This window comes from Bubalus kerabau, chromosome 1 (genome assembly GCF_029407905.1).
Source record: "Bubalus kerabau isolate K-KA32 ecotype Philippines breed swamp buffalo chromosome 1, PCC_UOA_SB_1v2, whole genome shotgun sequence".
NCBI classification, from domain to species: Eukaryota; Metazoa; Chordata; class Mammalia; order Artiodactyla; family Bovidae; genus Bubalus; species Bubalus kerabau.
Window position 1 is genome coordinate 253,244,896 of NC_073624.1, and position 12,916 is coordinate 253,257,811.

The 12,916-nt window shown below is 36.8% G+C and overlaps 1 long non-coding RNA gene across 10 annotated transcripts in view; it reads left to right on the forward strand.

Annotated features, from left to right (window-relative positions):
- The window catches only part of LOC129638800 (uncharacterized), a 225,056-nt gene that overhangs the window by 52,166 nt on the left and 159,974 nt on the right, over window positions 1-12,916 (forward strand). For 2 of the 10 annotated variants that reach the window (XR_008708024.1, XR_008708041.1), the window contains 2 exons: window positions 10,686-10,807; window positions 11,642-11,906. The exons of 2 other annotated variants lie outside the window; for them this stretch is intronic. This is a non-coding gene — a long non-coding RNA (uncharacterized LOC129638800). Of the gene's footprint in view, window positions 1-5,233; window positions 5,250-10,685; window positions 11,366-11,641; window positions 11,907-12,916 lie in introns of those variants that run through there. 6 more of the 10 variants (XR_008708021.1, XR_008708025.1, XR_008708026.1 and 3 more) reach the window with 5 other exon arrangements.

A 12,916-nucleotide genomic window follows, 5' to 3' on the forward strand; every position in this document is an offset into this window, starting at 1 on the left:
CAGATTCTTGTTAGCAATTGACATTAGGTGAGATTAACTTGTGTGGGGGACACCTTCCCAATTAGCCATGCATCTGAAGTAGCCCTTGTTAGGGTTGAAGTATTTGTTGTTTGAGTTGTTTGCATTCTAATATTGTTTCCATATGGGTTGCAATCTGACTGGTGTCTCTCTAGAGGACTTAGTTTAGTGCTTTATCCATGATTTTCTTAATAAATGCCAAGTGATGTATTGCTATATATTGAGGCTGTATAAAATAGCCCTATTTAATATTTTTCTCTGTATTCAGGGAGGGGTGTGATAAATTCACAAAGAAATAGAGAATTTTTCTTCCCCTCTCATTCTAGAACTGAGGAGAAACAAGGCAGTCTATCTCTGTGTCCATTTCTCTCCAGTTCCCAGCTCTGTCTGCCCTTGTTTGTGTCACATACAGGCATATTCACAGACACATTCACACTATGGAGATTCTCTTTTCCCCTCCAAGGACATTCCCCACACTTAAAGTAAACCTTGACCTGTCTTACCCCTGTGAAACCCATGGGAGAGGCAGTGTGGAATAGTGTAAAGAGCTGAGGTTTTTGACAATAAACACCGTTTTGAATCCTGGCTTTACCACTCAGCTACATGACCTGCAAGATACACAAACTTTCCTGAACCTTCCTTCTCTGAAGGTCCAAATATCTGCCATCTCTTACAGTGAGAGAATAACACATCCCTTCCCAGGACACATGGCTTGTGGTATGGTCTCCCTGAGGGAAGATTAGGCTTCCAGACATTTTGTGACCCTTGTCCACGTGTCTTGCTTTAGCCAGTAGGTGAACAGAAGTCTCAAGAGCCATGTTGTGGTTCGACTATTGGTCTTTGCTGCTGTTGCAAGGTGAATATGTCTTAGATAGGGGTTGTCACTTCCATTTGGGTCTGGAAGAACAGGCAACATGCAGCACAGACACAGTGGATCCACAGTGGAGACCTACAATGTGAGCAGGAAACAAACCCTTATTGCTATAAACCACTAAGACCACACAGCACTTTAGCCTTATATTTTCTTATCTGTAAGATGGGGATATAATATCCACTCTGCAAAGCTACTGTAAGAGTGAGATAATTCTATAAAAGCTCAGCAATTGGTAGTCAACGAACAGCTTGGAGATGGCAATTGAAAGGTTTTTAACTAAAAGGGCTGGAAAGGAGGGATTTCTGAAGCCCCTACCTCATTATTTTTGAAGGTGCTTTCTAATCAAAGGAAGGTGATTCTTTCTAAAACGATCTCCTTCCTTCTTAGGAAAATGTCAGCATATAATTCAAGTCACAGTTCTAATTTCATATCTTCAATAAAGTCTCACCCAACCCTCTGTCCCTGTGTGAAATCAATTGCCTCTCTATAGCCATAACAACACTGTTATAAATGTTTACATGCTGAATTTCCCATGGGACTGTGCAGACCTTTAGGGTATAAACTGATTTTCGTATTCAAACATCTAACGAGCAATGGAATAGGTAGAAATGATAGTGGAGCCTCATCCTAGAAACAGTTTTAATTTATGCTGAGAAACACAACAAAGTTAATGATTCTATTACCTTGCACAATGACAAGCACATCTAATAAAGTGCCATCGAATGATGGTGTAACAGAATGCAGTAAGGATGCCTTAGAATTTTTTACCCAACTGTTCATCACTGGGACTAGAAGGAGAACGGCTTGACTATGTCCATATTTCCTCTTCTCTTTCTTAAGCCTACTCTAGTGGGTCTCGAAGTATGCTCTGTATAAGAATGTCTATGTATAATATATGTGTGTTTATTGTAGTTTAGGGCAAGTTACTGGATTTTTAAAGAAAACATTTAAATAACTTTATGGAGGTAAAACGGACATGCAATAAACTGCACAGATTTAAAAAGTACAGTTGAAAAGCTGTCATATGTTTATACTGGTAAGACCATCACCACAATCAAGATAATGAATAAACCTATTCCATTAGAAGTTTTCTTGTGTTCCTTGTAATCTCACCTCCACTTCTCCTCCTAGGCCTTTCCATCCCTAAATGAGCACTGACCTGCTTTCTGTAATATAAATTAGTTTGCTTTTTCTGAGCTTTATATAAATGGAATCATACAGTGTGCACTCTTTGTTGGGCTTCTTTCACTCACTATAATTATTTTGAGATGAACATTTGGGTTATGCCCAATTTGGGGCTATAGCAAATAAAGCTTCTTTGAACATTCACGTACATGACTTTGGTAGGCATATGTTTTTATTTATCTTGGGTAAATATCTAGTAGTGGAATGGCTAGATCATATTATAAGTTTATATTTAACTTTATAAGAGCCTGCCAAACTGTTTTCCAAAGTGGTTCACCATTATGCATCCCTAGCAGTGCAGATGAGTGCCAGTTTTTCTATGTCCTGTCAACACTTGGTATGGCCAGTCTTTTTAAGTATAGTCATTCTATGAGGTATACATCTCATTATGGTTTCAATTTGCATTTCTCTAGTAGCTCACAATGTTGAGAATCTTTCCATATGCTAATTTGTTACACATGTATTTTCTTTGGGGAAGTGTTTGTTCAAAACATTTTCCCCCATATTTTATGGTGTTATTTGGTTTTTTTACAATTGCATTTTGAGAGTTGTTTATATTTTTCAATACAAGTTTTTTTTTTATCAGAAATATGCTTTGAAAATATTTTTCCCATCTGTGGCTTGTCTTTTCATACTCTTAAGAAAGTCATTTGGAGAGTAATCTAATTTTGGTAAAGTCTATGTTATTTTTTTTTTTTCCTTTTATGGATATACTTGCAGTGTCTAAAGAATTGGTTTCTAACCCAAGGTCATACAGATTTTCTATTCAATTTTCTTCTAAAAGTTTTGTAGTTTTTTAAGTTTTACATTTAGTGCTGTGATCCATCTTGAGTTAATTTTTCTTATAGTGTGAGTAGGAATCAACGTTTATGCTTTTGCATATGGGTTTTCATTGCTTCTGTCACTATTTGTTGAAAAGATTGTCCTTTTTCCACCTTTGCAACTTTGTTAAAAATCAATTGTCCATACCTTGGCAATTTTGAATACTGTTGCAGCGAACATGGGAATGAGATAATGATTTTGTTTCTTTCAGGAATACACTCAGTAGTAGGATTTCTGAATCCTGTGGTAGGTTTCTTCCCCCCCTCCCCATTTTTTTCCCCCAAGCAATCTCCATTCTGCTTTCTGTAGTGGCTGTACCAGTCTATATCTCTACCAAGAGTGTTCCCTTTCCTGGACATTCTTGCCAGCATTTGTTGTCTCTTGTCTGTTTGATAATAATCCTAGGAGAGGTTAAGCAATGTCTCATTGTGATTTTGATTTACATTTTCCTGATGATTAGTGATGCTTAGTACCTTTTCATGTACTATTGGCTTTTTGTAAGCTTTCTAGGAAAATTGTATATTCAGGTTCTTTGCCCATATCTTAATTGGGTTATTTGTCAGTTTTGCTATTGAGTTGTATGAGTCCCTTGTATATTTTGCATATTAACCCTTTATTGGTTATGTGGTTTGCAAATACCTTCTCATATTCATTATTAGGTTGCTTTTTCATTACAATGATGGTTTCCTTTGCTGTGCAAAAGCTTTTCGTTTGTAGTTCCACTTGTTTATTTTTGCTTTAGTTGCCATTGCTTTTGGTGTCAATTTTTAAAAAATCATTGCCAAGACCAATGTCCAAAGGGGCTTACCCCCATAAAGAAAATGTGGTATGTATACGCAGTCAGTCAGTTCAGTTGCTCAGTCATGTCTGACTCTTTGCAACCCCATGGACTGCAGCACTCCAGGCTTCCCTGACTGCAGCACTCCTGGAGCTTGCTCAAGCTCATGTCCATCGAGTTGGTGATGCCATCCAACCATCTCATCCTCTGTTGTCCTCTTCTCCTTCCACTTTCAATCTTTCCTAGCATCAGAGTCTTTTCCAATGAGTCAGTTCTTTGCATCAGGTGGCCAAAGTATTGGAGCTTCAGCATCTGTCCTTCCAATGAATATTCAGGACTGATTTCCTTTAGAATGGACTGGTTTGATCTCCTTGCAGTCCAAGGGACTCTCAAGAGTCTTCTCCAACACCACAGTTCAAAAGCATCAATTCTTTGGCACTCTGCTTTTTTTATGGTCCAACTTTCACATCCATACATGACTACTGGAAAAACCATAGCCTTGACAAGATGGATCTTTGTCAGCAAAGTAATGTCTCTGCTTTTTAATATGCTGTCTAGGTTTGTCATAGCTTTTCTTCCAAGGAGCAAGCGTGTACACAATGTATGCACAATGGAATATTATTCAACTTTAAACAAGAAGAAATCTTGCCATTTGCAACAGCATGGATGAACGTGAAAGGCTAGAATATTTAGTGTAATGTTGAACAGAAGTGGTAAGGGTGAACATCTTTGTCTTGATCCTGTTCTTAGGAGGAAAATATCTAGTCTTTCACCATTGGGTAATGTTAGCTATAGTTATTTCATAGACATCCTTTATCAGGTTTGGAAAATTCCCTTATATCCCTCTTTTGCTAAGAGCTTTTATCAGAATGAAGGTCAGATTTTATCAAATACTTTTTCTGCATTAATTTGGTTGTCACCTGATTTTGACATGTATATGAACAATCAGGGTGTACCTTGATTGACTTTTGCCTGTTTTTAATCAACTTTATATTCATAGGATAAGTTCTACTTCATTATGACACATTTTCATTTTTTAATATATTGTTGGATTTGATTTCCTAAGATTTTATTTAAACATTTGCGTATAGTCATGAGTCATAGCCAGCTCTAGTTTTGCTTGTTTTTGTTTTTATAATGCCTTTGGGTTTGGTTAAAAAGTAATGCTAGCCTCCATAGAAAGATTTAGGAAGTAGTTCATCCTCTTCAATTTTCTCAGGGTTAAAGTAAAATTGGGATGAATTCTTCCCTACATATTTGGTAGAATTCACCAGGAAAGACTTCTGGGCCTGGAGTTTTCTGTATATGAAGGTTTTTTTAATTTACAAATTCAATTTCCTAACTAGATATGGGATTATTTCTGTTATCTCTTTTCTTCTTGAATGAAAGTAGGTGGCTTATATCTTCAAGAAATTTGTTTATTTCATCAATGTTGTCATATTTATTTGCATTAAACTGTTAGTAATATTGTTTTGTTTTTAAGTATATATAGAATCTTTGGTGATGTTATCTTTCTAATTGCTAATATTGATAATTTTGTCTTTTTTTTTTTCCAGACCAATATACCTAGATGTTTATTGCTTTTATGGATTCTATCAAAGACTTGGATATTGTTTCATTGGTATCTAGTCTGGCTGGTGGGAACAGGCACTATTCCATGTCTTGCCTGAGTTTTAGGAACTGTTCTCTCTCACCCTTACAGGTGGTTCTGTCCCTGTCTGTGGGCAGTTTCTTCACATGCACTCACTGATCTAAACTCTAAGGATTATCAAGAGTGACCTTCTGCAGATCTCCAGTGTTCTTTTTCTGTGCGATTCATTTCTTTTCAGTACTCTGTCTTGAAACTACACCCTCTTGGTCTCTTCAGACCCTCAGCTTCATCTTTTCACCTCAGGGAGCCCAGCAAGTTCCACCTGGATTCCTACCTCCCTATAAACCATCTGGAAACTCTCTTGAGGCAATAATCTGCGCAATTATGAGGATCACTTCTTTTATTTTCCATCCTCAGGGACCACTATTTTTCTTTGCCTGGTGACCAGGGCCCTTAAATTCATTGCTTCAAATATATTGTCTGGTTTTGGGTTTTTTTTTTTCAGTCAGGGGAGTAAATCTAATCCATCTTCTAAAAATCTCTTTTCCAAGATGGCAGAAGTCCCTCAAAGCTAATTTTGATCCTGTGATTTTTCACCTCAGTAAATTAAATCTGTGAAAGTTAATTGATTTGACTAAAGGTTTTACTGCTAGTAAATAAAGCCTAGCCAGGAACAGTTGGACCTAGAACTCACAACCCAGTCTCCATTTCACTCAGCAGTCAATCGTCAACAAACTTTCATTTAAAAAATTTGCATGTAGTCAGATGTATGTTTGGGAACATATGCACAACTATACTAATTTTTGGTGATTGATAACTTAATTTAAGTAATTCACAGATATGCTAGTAAAAAATAGTGCAATAAAATGATTTTTGCAAAGATCTGCTCGTCTGCATGCCTACTGTTACTTTGGTGTAAATTTACCGTTACCTACAATTGCGGTGCTAGCTGATCTACTTTTACAGAGTTTTTCCAACATGGATCATACAAAACTGTCAGCTGTCAGCTGTGAGCTATGTTTATTTTGCATCAAGTATATCCTAGAAAGTGGGAACTTACATCCTTATACTGTGGTTTTTGTACAGAAATAATGCTTAAATTAGCACATAGGGAGATTTAATTTCATTTACATATTTTAGAATTAGGAGAAATTATATCTGCCAGACTTGGTGAAAACGATGTTGTAGATTTTTCTAAAAGTAGAGTTGGCTTATTTTCTTTGTCTGTTATTGGCAAATCTGTAATATTAATTTCTTCCATCTTGGAAAAGCTGTAGTGCTGATTGAAATGTATCATAGAAGAGTTCTGGCAACTGAGATTTACATATATATATATTATACATATATATACACACACACACACACACATTCAAAATATGTTAAATGGATAAATGAATACTTACATGTTTCTTCAAGTTCCTGACCCTAATTTTTATTTCTTAATTTTTAACTGTACAAATATTCACTAAGTATGTAAGTGCCAGGCATTCATACCCAAAGATGAATACATTTTAATTGCTACATTTAAGGAGCTGATGGCCTAGTGTATGGCATTAGTTAGGGGGCACACACTATAGAGGACAAGGTGGTGTGTGTGAGGTTAATGCCATAGAACAGTACAAAGAAAGTTCTATAGGGACTGGTCATCTCACAACTCAGAGAGCAGTCACCTCCACTTGGGAGAAATTAAGAAAGTAGACAAGACATTTAAGATGAATTTGGAAATATGGGTAATGTTTTGATAGGTGGAAATAGACATCCAGGAAATTCCAAGCAGGAGAATCATATGTACTGAGATCTTCCATTTATCTGGTGACCAGAGAACCTGCAGAAAGAACTGAGGGATGAAACTGGAGTAATGGGAAGGATGATGTGGCAGTAATATTGTTAGCAGCCATGGAATGAGCAGGAGAGTCTGTAATTAATGTCATTAGAAATTGGAAGCCTTCACATATTTTAGTAGGAATTTAGTAGGATCAGAGCTGTGTGTGAATTTAAACTGACACCTGAACATAGGAAAGAAGTGGGCAGTGATGAGGGGCATGGAAACTTGGTTAGGCCACAAGAAAAATAATTTTCAGAAGAAACAGTTGAAGTACAAGTTAGGGAATATTATAAAGATGTTTCAGAGGTAAAAATCTAAATAATTTGACAACTGATTAAGTACAGTCATTAAAGTAAAAGAGAAGAAAGAGATTTACTTAGCTGCAAAGAATTTTACAAATGTACTCAATTTGTTTGTAGCTAACGTTTCAAATTAGAAACCACAGAATACTGAGCTCAGAGATGAAGTATTTGTGAGAACATAGTAATCTGAATATAAACTGTGTCCTAATGTCTGTACACAGAAATTGAGGCCAGACCAGTTAAGCCAACACAACAGGGTAAATAAAGTTTGAAAAGTACTCACATTAGTAGTTCTTTTTACTTTCTCTTTCTTTAAACATGAATGACCTCAAAGTGTTCTGAGTTTGCATGGCTGGAGGCATAGTCCTATTGGTAATGGAATCTGGAAATCCAGAGAGTAGGCTAATAAGCTGATTATTACCAGTCGTATATTCTTTGACTCTGAATGCACTTGGACCACCAAAGCAAACAAAAACAAAATCTTTCTCCAAGAATAAAATTGTATTCAAACTATGAGGTCAAAGACATGAGAGGGAGTTGCAGATGCTTACAGCAAGTCTAATACAAAAGAGTTTAAAGAACTGATAATATTTAAAGCCATGTTTAAATCTATTCATTGCAAGGACCATATAAAATTATGCAAACCCCTAGACCTTTCCTGAATTAGCATTGAGCTCACAGACACTATTTCTAAATTCCAGGAATCACTGTTTCTTACTCATTTTGAAGATTGCATAGACACAATACTTTTCTCATACTACATGTGAACCCTTGTCTTTCAGAATTATTCCTGATTTTGAATATTTCACTTTCTACCTATCACCATTTATCGCAACTTTCAATGATTTTATGATCTTTATTTTTAGTAAGATGTAATTCTTCTTACCAGCACCTTTAATATTTCCACTCAATTTTTATGTATCAGATATGATAAGATTTATGTTCATGAATCACGACAATAGGAAACACACCCTGTACTAGTAAGTGCAGTGACAGACAACAGTAAAATGGATGTACCCAACTGCTAAAGTCCTCTCTTGTTTGGGTGCAGAAATGAAATAACATTTGCTTTGCTGATGAAAGTTAACAGGTTGAGAAGTTCATGAGTACAGGGGATGTGTGTTTATTCTGTGGCCTCAGGCCTTCCATCTCCTGAGAACATACTGGAAGTGAGTCAGTCTTTTCCTGCAGGTCAGCCATGATGGTGCAAAACAAGAAATTCAAGCCTTTTCTTTCTCTGCTAAGCCAAGAGGCAGGCTGTGTATGATAAATATTTCATTAAAGTTTGGGCAGCATCTGAATTCCCCTATGTAAGAAAATCACAAGAAACATTTATGAAAGGATGCTTAAGAGGGAACTTCTCATTGAGAAAATGCACCCAGTCCTCAGTTCACCAGCCTCTCTCAGGACTTGGGACTTTTGCCAGGCTCGGGGGGTACCACATGAGGGTGGGGTGTGGGGACTTTCTTCTCATCTTATGAAGGCTGTGCTGGGACAAAGTCTTGCTGATCACAACAGCTTTCCTACCCAGGGGATGAAGAAAATATTGTAATATTCTGCTTGATTTATATTCCTTTTTGTAAATTTCCTTCATTCTTTCCCTCCACTACTTAGGTGCTACGTTAAGTTGCACTGATACTGAATGTACAAAGGAGGGGAGGGTTTAGAGAGAACCTCAGGATCGTAAATAGCATCAGTTATAAACCTAGAAATTAAATGACGGCAGCAACAAAAAAGCACGTTGTGAGGCTGGAAATTGAACTAAAATATGTAGAATAGTTTCATGCAATATGGTGGTGATTAATTGTCATTTGTTCTAGAAAGCACATTTTACAAAGTTACTTTCGTATTTGGAACAATGTAAATTACATTTTCCAAGTCCAGTACTACTGATGGTTTCAGAGGATTGAGTGAGACTCAATATTTAATCAGATTTCATTTTCTCGGTAAGATTAAGTGGAAAGTTGAGAAGAATGTCTCTTTTATAAATATTCATGTTTATTAACACACACACAAAGACCAATAGGGAAACCCATAAAAAATAAAAATCCATCAAGATAAATCAGATCAGATCAGTCGCTCAGTCGTGTCCGACTCTTTGCGACCCCATGAATCGCAGCACGCCAGGCCTCCCTGTCCATCACCAACTCCCGGAGTTCACTCAGACTCACGTCCATCGAGTTGGTGATGCCATCCAGCCATCTCATCCTCTGTCGTCCCCTTCTCCTCTTGCCCCCAATCCCTCCCAGCATCAGAGTCTTTTCCAGTGAGTCAACTCTTCACATGAGGTGGCCAACTCCATAGGACCCCATTATTTAAATCAAATATATTGGGGAAATTTTAGGCAATAAATTGCCTATTGATAATGGCTAATATCTTTAAGCCAAAAAGAATTATGTGTGCTTGTGACATTGTTTTGTGTTAATACATGAGGTTTTTTTTTTTTTTTTTTAATTTTTAGGGTTAAATTCGTTACCACATGTTCAGGATTTTGTAGAACTGTCTTGATTTAAAACAGGGATTCTCAATATAGAGTGTTTTGACCTCCCCTGCCCTCTGCAGGGGACAATGTCTGGGAGCATTTTAACTGATACAACTTGGGAATGGGGAAGTTGGTGCTACTGGCGTCTTGTGGGTAGAGGCAGGAGATGCTGATGAATGTGCTTCAATACACAGGACGTTCCCTTACAACCAGGAAGTATCCAGGAGCAAATGTTAGTAATATTCTGGCTGAGACACTTGACTTAAAATATTCTATCGTATCATCTTTCTATATGCTCATCAGCTCATGTAGCCTGATATTCCTAATTTGGAGTTCAGAAAATATGATCCAGTCATTTTATTCCACAGTAGGCTCAGTTTAGACCAGATTTTACAGCAAAATACTTAAAAACTATTCATTTTTGCTTGTAAAACTGTTGCCTACTATAACACATGAATATATATATATATATATATATATTATAGTTCAAGTCTTTGCTAATGTTTTGATACAGTTTGTGCAAGCTTATTAGGCCAGTTATTCATAGAAAACATTTTCTAAACTGACAACAGAATGCTTCTGCAAACAAAGGCTGGAATATCAAGCTAATAATTTTCACACAAGGAAATCTCAAAAATTAAATGGAGAATTCTAAGCTGTGCAACGTTTCTCTTCTCCAGCAACATTTCATTTGCGCTGGCTTTCACAACAGTATAGAATAGTTACTGACATTTTTCAACATGGACTAGAGGTGAACTTTTTACCCAGTGGTTGCAGAATGACTGAACGTACTGTTCCTCCTTTCCAGGCCCTGCTGTTTGACAAAGAGGCCATTTTGGGCGGACACGTACCTGGTGGTGGGCGTGCAGCTGGGACCTCTGAGTGGGTGTGAATAATCTTTCTGTGGGTTGAGTTGTACCCAAGAACAAAGTAAGACCTGAGCCTCAGAATGCAGCCTCTGTACTCTCTTTTAAAGAGTTTTGTTTATCTTTAGGTTAAATAACATTCTAGAATATGTAAGCAAAATCCCTGAGGTACACGGTGTAGTAGAACAGATTGCACAATAGTGAAGCTTGTGTTAGGCATGCTGTATACATGGTGCTCAATGGACATTCCAGAATCATATACATTATAAAAAAAAAAAATGAGATGTTCCAGCAGTAAGCTAATTTTTTCAGGGGTCACAAGTGTTATGCATCTGGAAGGATAAATGTAAATTCACATCAGATGCAACTGGTCTGTTAAAAGGTCAGAAGAATTATTACCCATCTTCCTGCCCCTTGGCCTTATGATCAAAGCTCACTGTGTATTGACATTTTAAAAATGAATGTGAGAAAAATTATTTTGTTACTATCCTCCCAAGTTCCCATTCTTTAGGGAATACTAGTTGTCCAGGGTTGGTGTCTTTTCATTCATCATAAAGCATTCAAGCTGCAGTTGTGTGTTAATTTTTTCCTATTTAGTAAAAAAAAAAAAAAAAAAAAGAAATATATCACCTCAGAGATATCAGATTCACTACAAAATGCACTCAATCAAGGCTAAATTATTTTATTGTCACTGGGCAGCAATAAGGTGCAAACTACCAAATTTCAAAATATATGAATAAAACTGAAAATATAACACAGGTATTGCCCTTCAGTTCTAGATCACATTATTTTTAGAAACCATTTAAGATATTTTAAGAAAACCGAGCCTGACTTATTTGCCAGGACAAGCACAGAGTAAGTCTCATTTATGATGATTTTTCTTATTGGCTTCCTTCAGAACAGGAGTTTCAAAATCAAGGTCATTGTTTCTATGGGGTGAGAGAAAGAACTGCGAGAAGAGAAGATACAGGGTATGAGGGAGCATGTCGGGGACAGAGTTTAAGATTCTTGTGGCCCAATACTTGTCCATTTCTTATTGTCAATAATTTTTATGGATCTCCTTCCTTTTTGGTTTGTTTTCTTTTGGGTTTACAACTTTCTTTCTGGTTTGACAAATTAACAAATACATAACTGAAATAAACTTTTCTGTGTTTATTTCTCCCTTACTTCAGTGCAAGTGTTTAAATATTCAGTGCCAGACAATATAAGGCCTTGTGGGGATAGAAGATATGTGGGCCATGGTACTTGTTCCAAAGAGAGCTCTGCATATCTGCAAAATTGGCTGCCTAGCTGTTAGAGAGATGCGAACAACAGATTCCCTTCAAATCCTGCCTTCGCCTGTGTGCTGCCCTCCCTGTTTATCTTGACTTCAAATTTCCACCTAGAGAATCACTATTATTCAGGGTTGCAAATTTACCTAAGCCAATTTAGCTGTTTAGCAAATGTCGGGGTTTTTTTGGTAAATGTCAGAGTTAAGGGTAGGTACTGATTTTCTGCCAGCATCTCTATGAACTAATAGCCAGATGGTTAGTTACAATGAAAGCAAACTTGAGACCAAAGTCTGCCCAAGTTACCTGCATTTATTAGTGAGTTGTCACACAAACTGTCAGAGACTCTGTTCTTATAGTATAGGGAAACATCTATCCTTAAACCTTCTGACTGGTGCCATGCATGAAAAGTTTACTTTGAGGAGGATGCAATGTTATTGTTTTTCTTATTTTTTATGACTATTAAGATATAATTAAAATACAATCATAAGCATTAGTTTATTGCATTGTGACAATTTTATATACCCCTGTAACCACTGTTACAAATAAGATTTGGTATGTTTTCCTTCTCTACTCCCTAGAAAAAGCAACCTGATACTTTTTTCCAGTCAGTTCCCCTCTCAAAACAACTCTGTTTTCTCCATCCCTATAAATTGGTCTGTGTGCATTTAGATTTCATACAAGCAAATGGATTCTGAACAAGTTTGTAGTTGAATCAGGACAGAATCTCTGTGGAGTGAACGGATATACTGCCAGATGGGCTGGATTCTTAATCTTCCAATCACACCATGGATGAGTGTCTGCAAAGTCTTTCTAACCAATCACGTGTCTTCAATATCACTCATTTTGCAAATGAAGAACTATCTCTTATACTTACTACACTACTTAACAAATCCTCTGGCATG